Genomic DNA, 14,050 nt, shown 5'->3' with positions numbered 1-14,050 from the left:
ATGCATACACCTGTAATCCTAGTACTGTGGAAGCAGAGACAGAAGAACCCCTGGGGCTTGCTGACCAGCCAGTCCAGCCAAGTCAGCAAGCTCTAGGTTCAGTATGAGACCCTGAATTGAAAACTAAGGTCAAGAAGCAAATTAGGAAAACACTTGATGTTGATCTCTGCTCTCCAGAGGTGTACCCACATGCCTGTGCACACACACACACACACACACACACACACACACACACACACAGAGAGAGAGAGAGAGAGAGAGAGAGAGAGAGAGAGAGAGAGAGAAACAATATAAACTCTTCACAAGCACATACACACACAAACAAACAAAATATGCAGACACACACACAAACAAACAAAATATGCAGACACACACACACACAGAGTAATATAAACTCTTCTCCATAGATACCCTCTGAAAGAACCTAGGAGCCAGGGGAAGCCATAACAGCAAAGTTGTGCATATAAACCTACCTGTGTACAAGCAGAGCCAAGCAGCCAAACCCATCAGTGAGGAGGAGGACAATGCAGGGACAGTTGTTTAGTCACCTGATTACTCCTTCAGTAACTTTAATTAACAGTACCAAATATTGTGGCTCCCTGACTTCTAAAGATTTTGATCCTCGTATCTCAATCCCAGCTCCTAACTTAATTACACCTTCGCTATTATCTTCATTACCTTGTTACAATCTCAAAGCCACAGTTTCTAAACCTAAAACCTCTGAAACTGGGTTAGGAAAAACATGTTATTATTTTTATTCACTTCGCATAGAAATGTAGCATTTCCTTCCATTATGAACTAGGCAACAAATCACAGATAGTACTATCTGTAGCTTTGTCACTAATAGAAATTAAAGATAATTTTATATCCCATTAAAATCATGGCAAATGTCCCAAAACATTCTTTATACTCATTCAATACCTTAAATTATGGTCATATTAGGGCATCTGTTAGATCTCTTCATTTAACATGTTGACAAAAGGCACAAAAATGACTGTGTACAATATGTTTTGAAAATATTTTGATGACTGTATTTCAGTATGCTTGGGTTACTTTATGTCCCTTTGTATTTTATTTTGTGCATTTATAAAAGGTTTCTGAGAAGAAATACAGTTTTGAATCTTCACCAGACTGCTAAATGGGACTTGGGAACCACAAAAAGGTTAAGAAAGGTTATCTATAGCAATGTTTTTCACATGTTAGCCAGTAGAAAAATACCTGAGACTCCTGGGCGCTAGTCCCAGAGATGCTAATTAGTTGGTTATTTAAACATCTTCATTTTGAGTCCCTATCCTTGGGTGATTTTTATATAGGAGGTTCTTAGATATTATTTTGATAAAGACTGACATAGGTACATTTGAAAAATATGTACCATTTGCACCAATCAGAACTAGCCTTTTTAAAAATTATTCTTTACACACATTGCATCCTGACAGCAGTTTCCCCTCTTTCCACTTCTCCCAGTCCCCCTACCCTGCCATCTGCCTTCTCCCCCAGATCCACTGCTCCTCTGTTTCCCTTCTGAAAAGAGCAGGTCTCACAGTGATATCAACAGAACACGGCATAACAAATTACAATAAGACTAGGCACAAATCCTCATATCATTGCTGGCTAAGGTGTCCCAGTAGGAGGAAAAGGGTCCCAAGCATAGTAAAAATCATTAGAGAAACCCCCTCATTCACACTGTTAGGAGTCCCACAATAACACCAAGCTATACAACAATAACGTATATGCAGAATACCTAGCTCAGAACCATATAGGGTTCCTTAATGTCACTTCAGTCTCTGGGAACCGCTGTGAGGCCTGCATAGTTCAAGTCTGTGGGTTGTGTTCTCATGGTGTTCTTGACCCCTCTGGTTCCTAGAATCCTTCCTCCTCCTCTTCTGTGGGGTTTGCCTGACTTTGCCTACCTAGTGTTTGGCTGTGGGTCTCTGCATTTGTTCCCATCAGTTGCTGGACAATGCCTCTCTGATGAAAATTGGGCTAGGCACCTATATATGAGTATAGTAGAATATCATTGGGGATCATTTCATTTGTTTTTGTTTTTTGCCAGTCATATTTGGTTTTATCCTTAGTTTCTGGTTCCTGGATATCAATGCATTATGGAATGGGCTCCCTCTTGTGGGTGTGGGCCTCAATTTAGACCAGTCATTGGTTGGCCTCTCCCACAAGCTCTGTGCCACCATTTCCCCAGCTCATATTGTAGTTTGAGGGTTTTGTGTCCGGGTGGAATCTCCCATTCTCATTGCTGGGAGCCTTGCTTTTATCCCCCATTACTAGGAGACTTCACTAGGGTCTCTCTTGTAGATTCCAGGGAGTTTCCAGTGCACTAGACTTCTACATGGCCCCCTAATTCCAGTCACCTCTCCCACTATTCTCTCCATCCAATACCCCTAGCCTGGACTCCCTGTTCCAATCATCACCTGTCCACAAAATCTACTCTATATCCCCTTCTCAGAGACATCCATGAACCCTACCTTGAGCCCTCCCTGTTACTTAGCCCCATCCTACCACTATGTTCATAGCTGCTTTATTCATAAAAGCCAGAAACTGGAAACAACCTAGATGTCCCTCAACCTAAGAATGGATAAAGAAAATGTGGTACATTTACACAATGGAGTATTACTCAGCTGTTGAAAACAACGACATAATGAAAGTTGTAGGCAAATCGATGGAACCAGAAAAAAAAAATCATTCTGAGTGAGTGTAGTGGGTAGCCATTCCAGCTTGGATCTGGAAGTTCCAACCCCCATTGAGACTCTGGCAACTGTCACTCGCACGAGGCGGGACCAGGGGAGGCGCCTGGAGACCCGAAAGCTGGATGGGCCAGCACTCTCTCTGTGCCGGGACGTTGAACACTGGAGGTGGACCAAGCAGAGCTCCAGAGAACACCGCTGGACTGCGATACACCTTTCCCAGACCCTGCGACCTACCTATCACTTAATTTGTGAGTTACACCATTAAATAAATATCCTTTTAACTACGTGGAGTGGCCAAAATAATTTCACCAATAAGTGAGATAAGCCAGCCCCAGAAAGATATATATTCACTTATAAGTGGACATTAGCTATTAAGTAAAGCATACTCATACTACAATCCACAGACCCAAACAGAACTACTCTTGAAATGTTTGAGATCTTTTCATCTTTTTATTCTTCTACACACCTTTTCTTTTTTTTTTTTCCTTTTTGAAACAAGGATTCACTCTATAGCTTGTCAAACCTGTTATGACCTTCCAAATACTGGGATTAATAATGAAGATCCTTTCATTATTAATGGTATAGGAGAAAATGTAACTCTGGATACTTTATAGAGGAGGTAGAAAGTGAAAAAGGATTTTTCTTAAATCAAGCAGCAAGGTGACTTGAAAAATTAAAATACATACAATATTTTGTACTTTCTTAAGTAAGCTGAAAGAAAGCCATGAACACATTTCCCCTTTTATCTTTCTCCCCACTATGGTAAATCAAACATCATGTTCATTGCCATCAATATAGCTATCACTTTGATTATAGCTATGAAAATGCATTTCTCACTCATTCAACTTATTTCTGTACCCCAAAACCACAATCTGAATAACTGCAACTGCAGCCAGGCAATGGTTCAAGGCAGAGCTGAGCCATGTCTTTTCAATCCTTCTTCTCTCCTCTGTATTTAATGTAAAAATACAATTTAAGAGCAATTAATGTGGATCCCAAAATAACTCTCAAGTCTAGCATTTCTTTTCATTTCCTCAGAATTGTTGAGTTCAATCCCCTCTCCCTAAGACTTCTACAACAGACCAGAACTGGCATTCCTATACCCTACCTTCTTTCCATTCCATTTCCGCTCTAGGGTTCAGAGTAAAATTGTCATATGGATTTGGTTGTATCTTCCAATAGCTTCTCAATCCCCTCAAGACAAACTCTACATGCCTCAACATAGCATTCAAAGCCTTGCATAATCTTGACCCCTGCTATTCTTATTCCTCCTTACTCTAAATTTCAACTGTGCTGTTCTTTTCTCCATAACCAATTAAATAAGCCCCTTGTTGTTTAAGGAACCTCACACATTATTCCCCTCATGCTCTGTGCCCAAATATTCACATAAGTAAAATCTTCCATGTTTTGGGTTCCAACTTAAATATCACCTCTTCGCAGAAGCTTTCCTTAACACTCTGCTAAAATTGTTTATGCTCTCCTCCTCTTCATTCTCCATCACTTCTGCCTATTCATTACCTCCACAGCATTAGTTGTGTATTGTAATAAATATACTCATTTATTTACTAGCTATTATTTGTGTTCCTCAATAGAGTGCAATGTCTAACAGGGTAGGAATACACCAGCCTGATTTGACTGTACAGTGTGATTTGACATAACAGCAAGTATTCAATAAATATTTGTTTGTTGATTCAATAGAACACCTTCTTTAGTGTTCTGTCAAAACATGACAACCAAAACATCATAGCACTTTCATACATAATTAATTAATTAATAATTAACTAATTGAGTCCTGCCTCCAGGCTGCACCCCCACCCTGGATTCCATTCTGCCAAGACCCACTCTGCCACCCAACCCTAAGAACCTGAACACCCTCCCCATGGTCAGCCCTCCCCAGCAACCATAGGCACAAAGCACACCAGATGGAAAAATAGGTGAGTAGCTGGCCTCACAGCTGGACTGCCCCAAAGTCCAGACCCCAACTAAACCCCAGGGCATATTCTGTGTTCAACCTCCTCCCATCCCAGTATCAGCAAGGGAGCTGGACCCTGCCCCCACCTCTGATGGAACTCCAGTGCTCTGGTGAAGTCTCCACCAGCCTGCAAGCAGGTGAGATAACTGCCTCCAGGCTGTTCCCCCACCTCCACCACCCACTGGATGCTGTCCCACCAAGACCCACCCCATCACCCAACCCCAAGCACCTGAACACCCTCCCTGTGGCCAGCCCTTCCCCCCAAACCCAGGCAGACTACAAAGGCACAGGTACAGACCACAACAGTTGGAGGAACAGGCACAGGCACAAGTTACACCAGCTGAAAGAAAAAAATGAGTAAACACCAGTATAAAAATACATTCAATAACCAAGAGAGCAATACAGCACTACCAGAACCCAATGATTCTACAACAGCAAAACCTGAACATTCCAATGCAGCTGAAATGCAAGAAAATGAACTAAAAAATTATTTTATGAAGATGATAGAGGCTCTTAAAGAGGAAATGAATGATTTCATTAATGAAGTTGAGGAAAAGACAAGCAAAAACCTGGAAGAAATCAATAAATCCCTTAAAGAAAACCATGAAAAAAAATAGCAAACAGGTGAAAGAAATGGTTCAAGACTTGAAACTGAAATAGAAATAATAAAGAAAACACAAACCAAGGGAATTCTGGAAATAGAAAATCTGGGGAAGCAAACAGGAACTACAGATACATGCAAGTATAACCTACAGAATGCAAGAGATGGAAGAGAGGATCTCAGGCACTGAAGATATGATAGAGAAAATTGATTCATCAGTCAAAGAAAATGTCAGATCCAATATATTCCTAACACAAAACATCTAGGAAATCTGGGACATCATGTAAAGACCAAATCTAAGAATAATAAGAATAGAAGAAGAAGAATCCCAGCTCAAAGTCACAGAAAACATATTCAACAAAATCAGAGAAGAAAACTTTTCCAACCTAAAGAAGGACATGCCTATAAAGGCACAAGAAGCTTACACAACACCATATAGGCTGGACCAAAAAGAAAAAAAAGTACCTTTGATATTTAATAAAACACTAAACATATGAAATAAAGAAACAATTTAAGAGCTACAAAAGAAAAAGACCAAGTAACATATAAAGGCAAGCCTATCAGAATTACACCAGAATTCTCAATGGAAACTCTTAGAAACACTAAGGGACCATGTATGCCAGCCCAGACTACTATACCCAGCAAAACTTTCAATCAACATAGACAGAGAAAACAAGATATTTCATGACAAAACCAATTTAAACAATACATATCCACACAATAGAAAGTACTAGAAAGAAAACTCCAACACAGGGAACTCAGTTACATCCACAAAAACATAGGCAATAGGTAATGTCACAACAGCAAAACCTAAAGAATGGAAACACACACACTACCATCACCACCACCAATCCCCCAAAATAACAGGAATTAACAATCACTGGTCAATAACATCTCTTAATATCAATGGACTCAATTTGCCAATAAAAAGACACAGGCTAACATAATGGATACAAAAACAGGATACATCCTTTTGCTACATACAAGAAATACACCTCAACTTCAAAGACAGACATTACCTCAGAGTAAAGAGGTGGGAAAAGACTTTCCAATCAAATGGAACTAAGAAGCAAGCTGGTGTGTAGCTATCCTAATATCTAACAAAATAGACTTCAAATTAAAATTAATAAAAAGAGATAGAGAAGGACATTTCATATTCATCACAGGAGAAATCCATCAAGATGAAGTCTCAATTCTGAACATTTATGTCTCAAATACAAAGGCACCCACATGTGTAAAAGAAACATCACTAAAGCTTAAATCACACATCAAATCCCACACATTAATAGTGGGAGACTTCAATACCCCCACTATCACCAATGGACAGGTCTGCCATACAGAAACTTAACAGAGAAACAAGGTAACTAACATTTTATGACTCAAATGGAATGAATAGACATTTATAGAACATTTCAGTCAAACACAAAAGAATGTACCTTCTTCTCAGAACCTTCTCTAAAACTGACCACATACTCAGTCATAAAGCAAATAACAATAGATACCAAAAATTGGAATAACCCTTTGTATCTTATCAGACCAATGTGGGCTAAACTTAGAGTTCAACAACACAAACTACAGAAATCCTATAAACCCATGGAAACTGAACAACTCCCAACTGAACCACCAAGGAAGAAATAAAGAATGAAATTAAAGACTTCCTAGAATTCAACAAAATGAATGCACAATATACCCAAACTTATGGGACACTATAAAAGCAGTTCTAATAAGAAAGTTCATAGTACTAAATGCCTACATAAAGAATTTGAAGAAATCTCACACTGGCGACTTAGCAGCACACCTGAAAGTTCTAGAACAAAAAGAAGCAAAACTTACCCAAGAAGAGTAGATAGCAGGAAAAATCAAACTCAGGGCAGAGATCAATAAAATAGAAACAAAGAGAACAATACAAAGAATCAGTGAAATAAAGATGTGGTTCTTTGAAAAAAATCAACTAGATAGAAAAGCCCTTATTTAAACTAACCAAAAAGCAGAGAAAGGGCATCCAAATTAACAAAATTAGAAATGAAAGGGGGGACATAACAGACACTGAGGAAATACAGAGAATCATTATGTCATACTTCAAAAACCTGTACTCCACAAAACTGGAAATCTAAAAGAAATGGACAACTTTCTTGATGGGTACCACATACCAAAATTAAATCAAAACCAGATAAACAATTTAAACAGATCTATAACCCCTAAGGAAATGGTAACAGTCATTAAGTCCCCCAACCAAAAAATAGGCCAGAGCTAGATAGTTTCATCTCAGAATTCTATCAGAATTTAAAAGAAGAGCTAATACCAATACTCCTCAAATTGTTCTACACAATAGGAACAAAAAGAACATTACCAAACTCTTTTTATGAGGCTACAGTTACCCTAATAACCAAACCGAACAAAGATGAAACAAAGAAAGAGAATTATATACCAATCTCCCTCATGAACATTGATGGAAAAATACTCAATAAAATACTGGCAAGCCGAATTTAAAAACACTTCAAAAAATTATTCATGATGATCAAATAGGATTCATCTCAGAGATTCAGGGATGGTTCAACATATGAAAATCTGTCAACATAATCTACCATATAAACAAACTGAAAGAAAAAAAAACACCACATGATCATCTCATTTGATGCTGAAAAGCCTTTGACAAAATCCAATACCCCTTCATGATAAAGGTTCTGGAGAGAACAGGGATAAAGGAACATACCTAAACATAATAAAGGCAACATACAGCAAGCCGACAGCCAACAATGAAAATAAGTGGAGATAAATGAATGGAGATAAATAAATGAAAATAAATGGAGAGAGTCTCAAAAGGACTCCACCAAAATCAGGAACAAGACAAGGCTGTCCACTCTCTCCATATCTGTTCAATGTAGTACTTGAGAGTCTAGCTAGAGCAATGAGGCAGCAAAACGAGATCAAGGGGATACAAACTGGAAAGGAAAAAAAGCAAACGTTCTCTATTTTCAGATGATATGATAGTATGCATAAGTGACCCTAAAAATTCTACTAGGGAACTCCTACAGATGATAAACACCTTCAGTAAGGTGGCTAGATACAAGATTAACTCAAAAGAATCAGTAGCCCTCCTATATACAAATGATAAGAGGGCTGAGGAAGAAATCAGAGAAACAACACCCTTTATAATAGCCACAAATAATATAAAACATCTTGAAGTAACTCTAATCAAGCAAGTGAAAGACCTATATGACAAGAACTTTAAGTTTTTGAAGAAAGAAATTGTAGAAGGTATCAGAAAATGGAAAGTTCTCCCAGGCTCATGGATTGGTAGAATTCACATAGTAAAAATGGTAAATCTTACCAAAAGCAAAAGCAATCTACAGATTCAATGCAATCCCCATCAAAATCCCAACACAATTCTTCACAGACCTCGAAAGAACAATACTCAACTTCATATGGAGAAAAAAAAGGGGGGGGGATAGCTAAAACAATCCTGTACAATAAAGCCACCTCTGGAGGCACCACCATCCCAACTTCAAGCTCTAGTATAGTAATAAAAACAGCTTGACATTGGCATAAAAACAGACACATGGGTCAATGGAATCAAATCAAAGACCTTGACATAAATCCACACTCCTATGAACACCTAATTTTTGACAAAGAAGCCAAAATTGTACAATGGAAAAAAAAGAAAGCCTCTTCAACAAATGATGTCAGCATAACTAAATGTCAACATGTAGAAGAATGAAAACAGATCCATATCTATCACCCTGCACAAAACTCAAATCCAACTGGATCAAGGACCTCAACATAAATCCAGTTACACTGAATCTGATAGAAGAGAAAGTGGGAAACAGCCTTGAATGCATTGGTGGAGGAGACTACTTCCTGAATATAATACCAGTAGCACAGACCCCGAGATAGAAAATTAATAAATGGATCTCCTGAAATTGAAAGGCAAAGGACACTGTCCATAAGACAAAACAGCAGCCTACAGAATGGGAAAAGGTCTTCACTAACCCCACATCTGACAGAGGACTAATATCCAAATTATATAAAGAACTAAAGAAACTAGACATCAAAATACCAAATAATCTCATTAAACAGGGGGTACAGATTTAAACAGAGAATTATTAACAGAAGAATCTCAAATGACCAAGATACACTTAAAGAAGTGGTCAACAGCCTTAGCTATCAGGGAAATGTAAATCAAAACAATTCTGAGATACCATCTTACACTTGTCAGAATGGCCAAGATCAAAAACACTAATGATAGCCTATTTTGGAGAGGATGTGGAGTAAGGGAAATACTCCTCCACTGTGTACAGCCACTTTGGAAATCAGTATGACATTTTATCAGAAAATTAGGAATCAATCCACCTCAAGATCCAGCAATACCACTTTTGGGCATATACACAATGGATGTTCAACAATACCATGAGGACATTTGCTAAACAATGTTCATAGCAGCATTATTTGTAAGAGCCACACTCTGGAAACAACCTATATGCCCATCAATGGAAGAATGGATAAAGAAAATGTGGAATAGCTATACTATGGAGTATTACTCAGCAGAAAAAAACCAATGGTATCATGAAATTTGCAGGCAAATGGATGGAGCTAGAAAAAAAAAATTATTCTGCGTGAGGTAACTCAGACCCAGAAAGAAAACCGTGGTTATGTACTTACTCATATATGGATATTAGATGTAAAGCAAAGGATAATCAGACTACAATCCTCAGCCCCAGAGAAGCTAAGTAACAAGGAGGACCCTAAGAGGGATGCATGGATCTCCATGGGAAGAGGAAATAGATGAGATGTCCTGGATAACTGGGAGGAGGCAGCATTAGAAGGAAGGGAATGGGGGAATGGGAACGTGAGGGATCAGGATGGTTGAGTTGGGAGTGGGATGGAGCAGGAAAGTAATGAAAGAGATGTCTTAATAGAGGGCATCATTATGGGGTTAAGAAGAAACCTGGTGCCAGAGAAACTCCCAGAAAACCACAAGGATGACCCTAGCTAAGACTCCTAGCAATAGTGGAGAAGGTGCGTGAACTGGCCCTTCCCCTGTAATCAGATTGATGACTACCCTAATTGTTATCATAGAGCCTTCATCCAGTGACTGATGGAAGCAGATGCAGAGATCCACAGCCAAACGCTGGGACAAGCTCAGGGAGTCCAGTTGAGAGGGTGGAGAGATTATATGGTTATATAGGAGCTCATGGACTCTGGAGGTACAGCTTTGCATCTGGGTGACGGTTGTGTAGCTTTGTCTTTTGTGGGTCCCCTAGCAGATGAGGACCTGTCTCTGATGCATGAGCTGGCTCTATGGAACCTATTCCCTATGGTGGGATACCTTGTGCAGCTTTGATGCAGAGGGGAGGAGCTTGGTCCTGCCACAACTTGATATGCCATGCTTTGTGGATTTCCAAGGTAGGCCTTACACTTTCTGAATGGAGAGAAAGGGGGATTGATGGGGGGTGGGGGAAGGAATAGGGGGAGAGGAGGGAAGGGAAACTATGATTGGTATGTAAAATAAAGAAAAAATAACAATTGATAAAATTATAATAATAATAATTAATTAATACACACAAGTTCTACAAAGACATGCAATCTTGTTTCATTCATGGGCATATTCCAATGGGTTTAGAACAGTTGTTAAAACTAAGTGTTCTGTACATATTTGTGGAAGGAATACAGGCAAAAAAAAAACAGTTGCAAGTTCTGATTTAATGAATCCAAAGGATGAGACAAGAAACAAGTATGCGTGGGGATAAATATATGAAAAGAAATGTTGACAAAACACAGAGGACATAAGGAGGGAAGTGGTACGCCAAACAGAGTTTATTAACAGACACCCGTCTGAACTGCAATGTGAAATAAGAGCTGGAAAGATGGCTCAGTGGCTAGCAACCTTGCACAGGACTCAAATTATGTTCCTAGCATCCATGTGGCAGCTCAAAAGTATCCATAACTCCAGTTTCAGGCTATCTAATGTTTTTTCTGACCTCTGAGGGCAATAGGCATGCATTTGGTGCACAGATATACATGTAGGCAAAACAGTCAAATACATAAAATAAAATAAATCTTTTTTCAAAAAGAAGGTATAAATTCATGAGAAATGTTTGGGCAAGAGTAACTCTATTGATACATCATCCAGGCAGGGAAAACTATATATATCCAGATGTAAGAAAGGGTAAAGCAGCTTTACCCGAAAGAGTATACTTAGAACAATTCAATGCATTTGGTGTTCATGGAACATAAAATGGAATTGAGGGACAAGAGCAAATACAGATGTGGAGGTGGAAAAAATAAATGGTGATAGTTCAAATTGTCATAGAAAATAATTAAAGGGTTGGAAATTTACATTTGTTTATACAGCTAGGATGTAACATGGAAGTAAGGCTAAACCCAGCAATAGGCACATCAAAGAGGTTATCACAATAAATTAAGTGGCTTTATTTTTCATAGTCCCTCATAAATTACAAATAATTGAAGTTCAAATTTCTAGATTTATCAACACTACTCAACGCTTATTAATAATGGACTACACAACAAAAACTCTCTTGGAAATAATAAACAAATTAAGTAAAATCACAGCCTACAAAAAGAGACACAAAAAATATCTGGGCAGGACCAATCTCTCTGGGAAGGAAAAATAGAAGAGATTTTGTGATTGGACTACAGGCGAGTGGAGATGGGAACATGAAAGATCAGGTTAGGCATGGGGCAGAGGAGGAGAGTACTGAAAGAGACTACTGGAAATAGAGCTGGGATTTCAGGATCAGTTAAAAACCTGGCACAAGGGAATTTCCCAGGAATCTACAAGGATGACCCCAGCTAAGACTCCTAGCAATAGTGGATACTATGTAGCCTGAACTGGCTATCAAGTGGAGGGAGTATGAAACCAACCCAGCCTCATAACCTTTGACCCACAGTCCGTCCTGCTATGGGATGTGCTGAAGTAAGGGTAGCCTAGAGATTGAGGGAGTGGCCAACCAATGACTGGTCTAGCCAAAAACCTATGCCAGGAGAGTAAGCCTACCCCCACACTGTATGGAGCAACAGGACCCACAAGATGGATAACCAGAGATCTAGGATAGACCCAAACATGACTGGAGGGGGAAAAAGTCAATGTAATGATACCTAATGATTCTAATGATTCTGCTATACTGGTAGATTGAGCTCAGTTATCATCAGCGAGGATGCATCCAGTAACTGATGGAAACAGATGTAGACCCGCAGCCAAACATTAGGCAGAGTTCAGGGAATCCTGTAGAAGATGGGGAGAAAGGATTGTAGGAGTCAGAGGGATCAAAGACACAAGAAGAAAACACAGAATCAACTAATCTGGGCTCACAGGGCTCACAGAAACTGAATTAACAACCAAGGAGCCTGCATGGGACTCACCTAGGCATTCTAAATATATGTTAACAGTTGTGCAGCTTGGTCCTCTTGTGGGAATCCTAACAGTGGGAACAGGGACTACCTCTGACTCTTTTACTGGCTTTTGGGGACCCTACTTTCTCATACTGGGTCCTCTTGCCCAGCCTTAATACATGGGGAAGTACTTAGTCTTCCTGTAACTTGATATGCCATGTTTTGTTGATATCCATGGGAGACTGGCCCTTTCCTGAAAAGAAATGGAGGAAGAATGGATAGGACAGTGGCAGCAGAGGAGGCAGGGAGGAACTGGGAGGAGAGGAGGGAGGGGAAACTGTAGCCAGGATGTAAAATTAATTAGTTAATTAATTAATTTAAAAATTCTTGGCAGACAAGATGGATTAGAGGGTGAAGGTACTTGCCTCCAAGCTTGACAAACTGAGTACAATTCCTACAATCTACATGGTAGAAAGAGAAAAATCATTCCTGACAGTTGTCCTCTAACCTATACATGTGTGCTGTGGCATGTCTAGGACCTTCCAATCATAAATTATGTATTTTTAATCTATAGTTCTACTATAGATTAATATGGAACTATCTGGGAAAATAGCAACAGAACATTTTCACTTATAATGGCTACAAAATTAATATATTATTAATATATTTCATCATGAATTTAACCAAGAACATAGGATCTCTGATATGAAAAGTGTAAATTACTACTAAAGAAAATACAAGTAAATGGGAAGATAGTCTGTGTTTGTGGATTAGGGAAAAAACACTATTGTTGAAATGCCCTCAAGATCTTAAGAACCAAAATGATCTAAATATTCAATGCAATTCCTATAAAAATCTCAATGCCATTCTTCATATAATTAGAAAAAAACAATCTTGGGATTCATAGGAAACCACAAAAGTCTCCAAAGAGCCAAAGCAGTCTTAACCAAATAAAACAGGATGTTTTCTACTATCTGAGTTCAAAATATATCCTAGAGCTGTAGTAATCGAAATAGCCAATGTTGGCATAAAAGCAGGCACATAATAAAGGAACAAAAATGAGTTTCCAGAAATAACTCTGTATGTATAAATAACCCATATAGAACCCCCCCCAAAGAACCAAAGAACAAGAATATAAATGGGAAAAGCAGAACATCTTTAATATATATTCCATGAAAAATTTGGAATATACATGCAGATGGATAGAACTATACTCCTAGCTCTCGCCAGTTACAAAGATCACCTCCAAAGAGATTTAAAGCAGGATGAAGATACTTTAAAATGGTTTCTAGTTTCCAGATGCCTGAATACTACCCATTCCTTCATAAGTTACCATTTGTTTAACAGAGATTAAGAAGCTCCAAAATGAAGTAGTCCAGGGTCCTGATGATATATTATAAAGATGTCCATACTCATCTTTGTAATTCC

The 14,050-nt window shown here is 38.8% G+C and overlaps 1 protein-coding gene across 1 annotated transcript in view; it reads right to left on the bottom strand.

Moving 5' to 3' along the window:
* Window positions 1-14,050, bottom strand: part of Il1rapl2 (interleukin 1 receptor accessory protein like 2) — a 1,202,523-nt gene that overhangs the window by 1,158,375 nt on the left and 30,098 nt on the right. The window lies entirely within an intron of this gene.

The sequence above is a fragment of the Peromyscus leucopus genome, chromosome X (assembly GCF_004664715.2).
Source record: "Peromyscus leucopus breed LL Stock chromosome X, UCI_PerLeu_2.1, whole genome shotgun sequence".
NCBI lineage: Eukaryota > Metazoa > Chordata > Mammalia > Rodentia > Cricetidae > Peromyscus > Peromyscus leucopus.
Note: the sequence above shows the minus strand (reverse complement) of the source record. Positions and strands in the feature narration are given on the sequence as shown.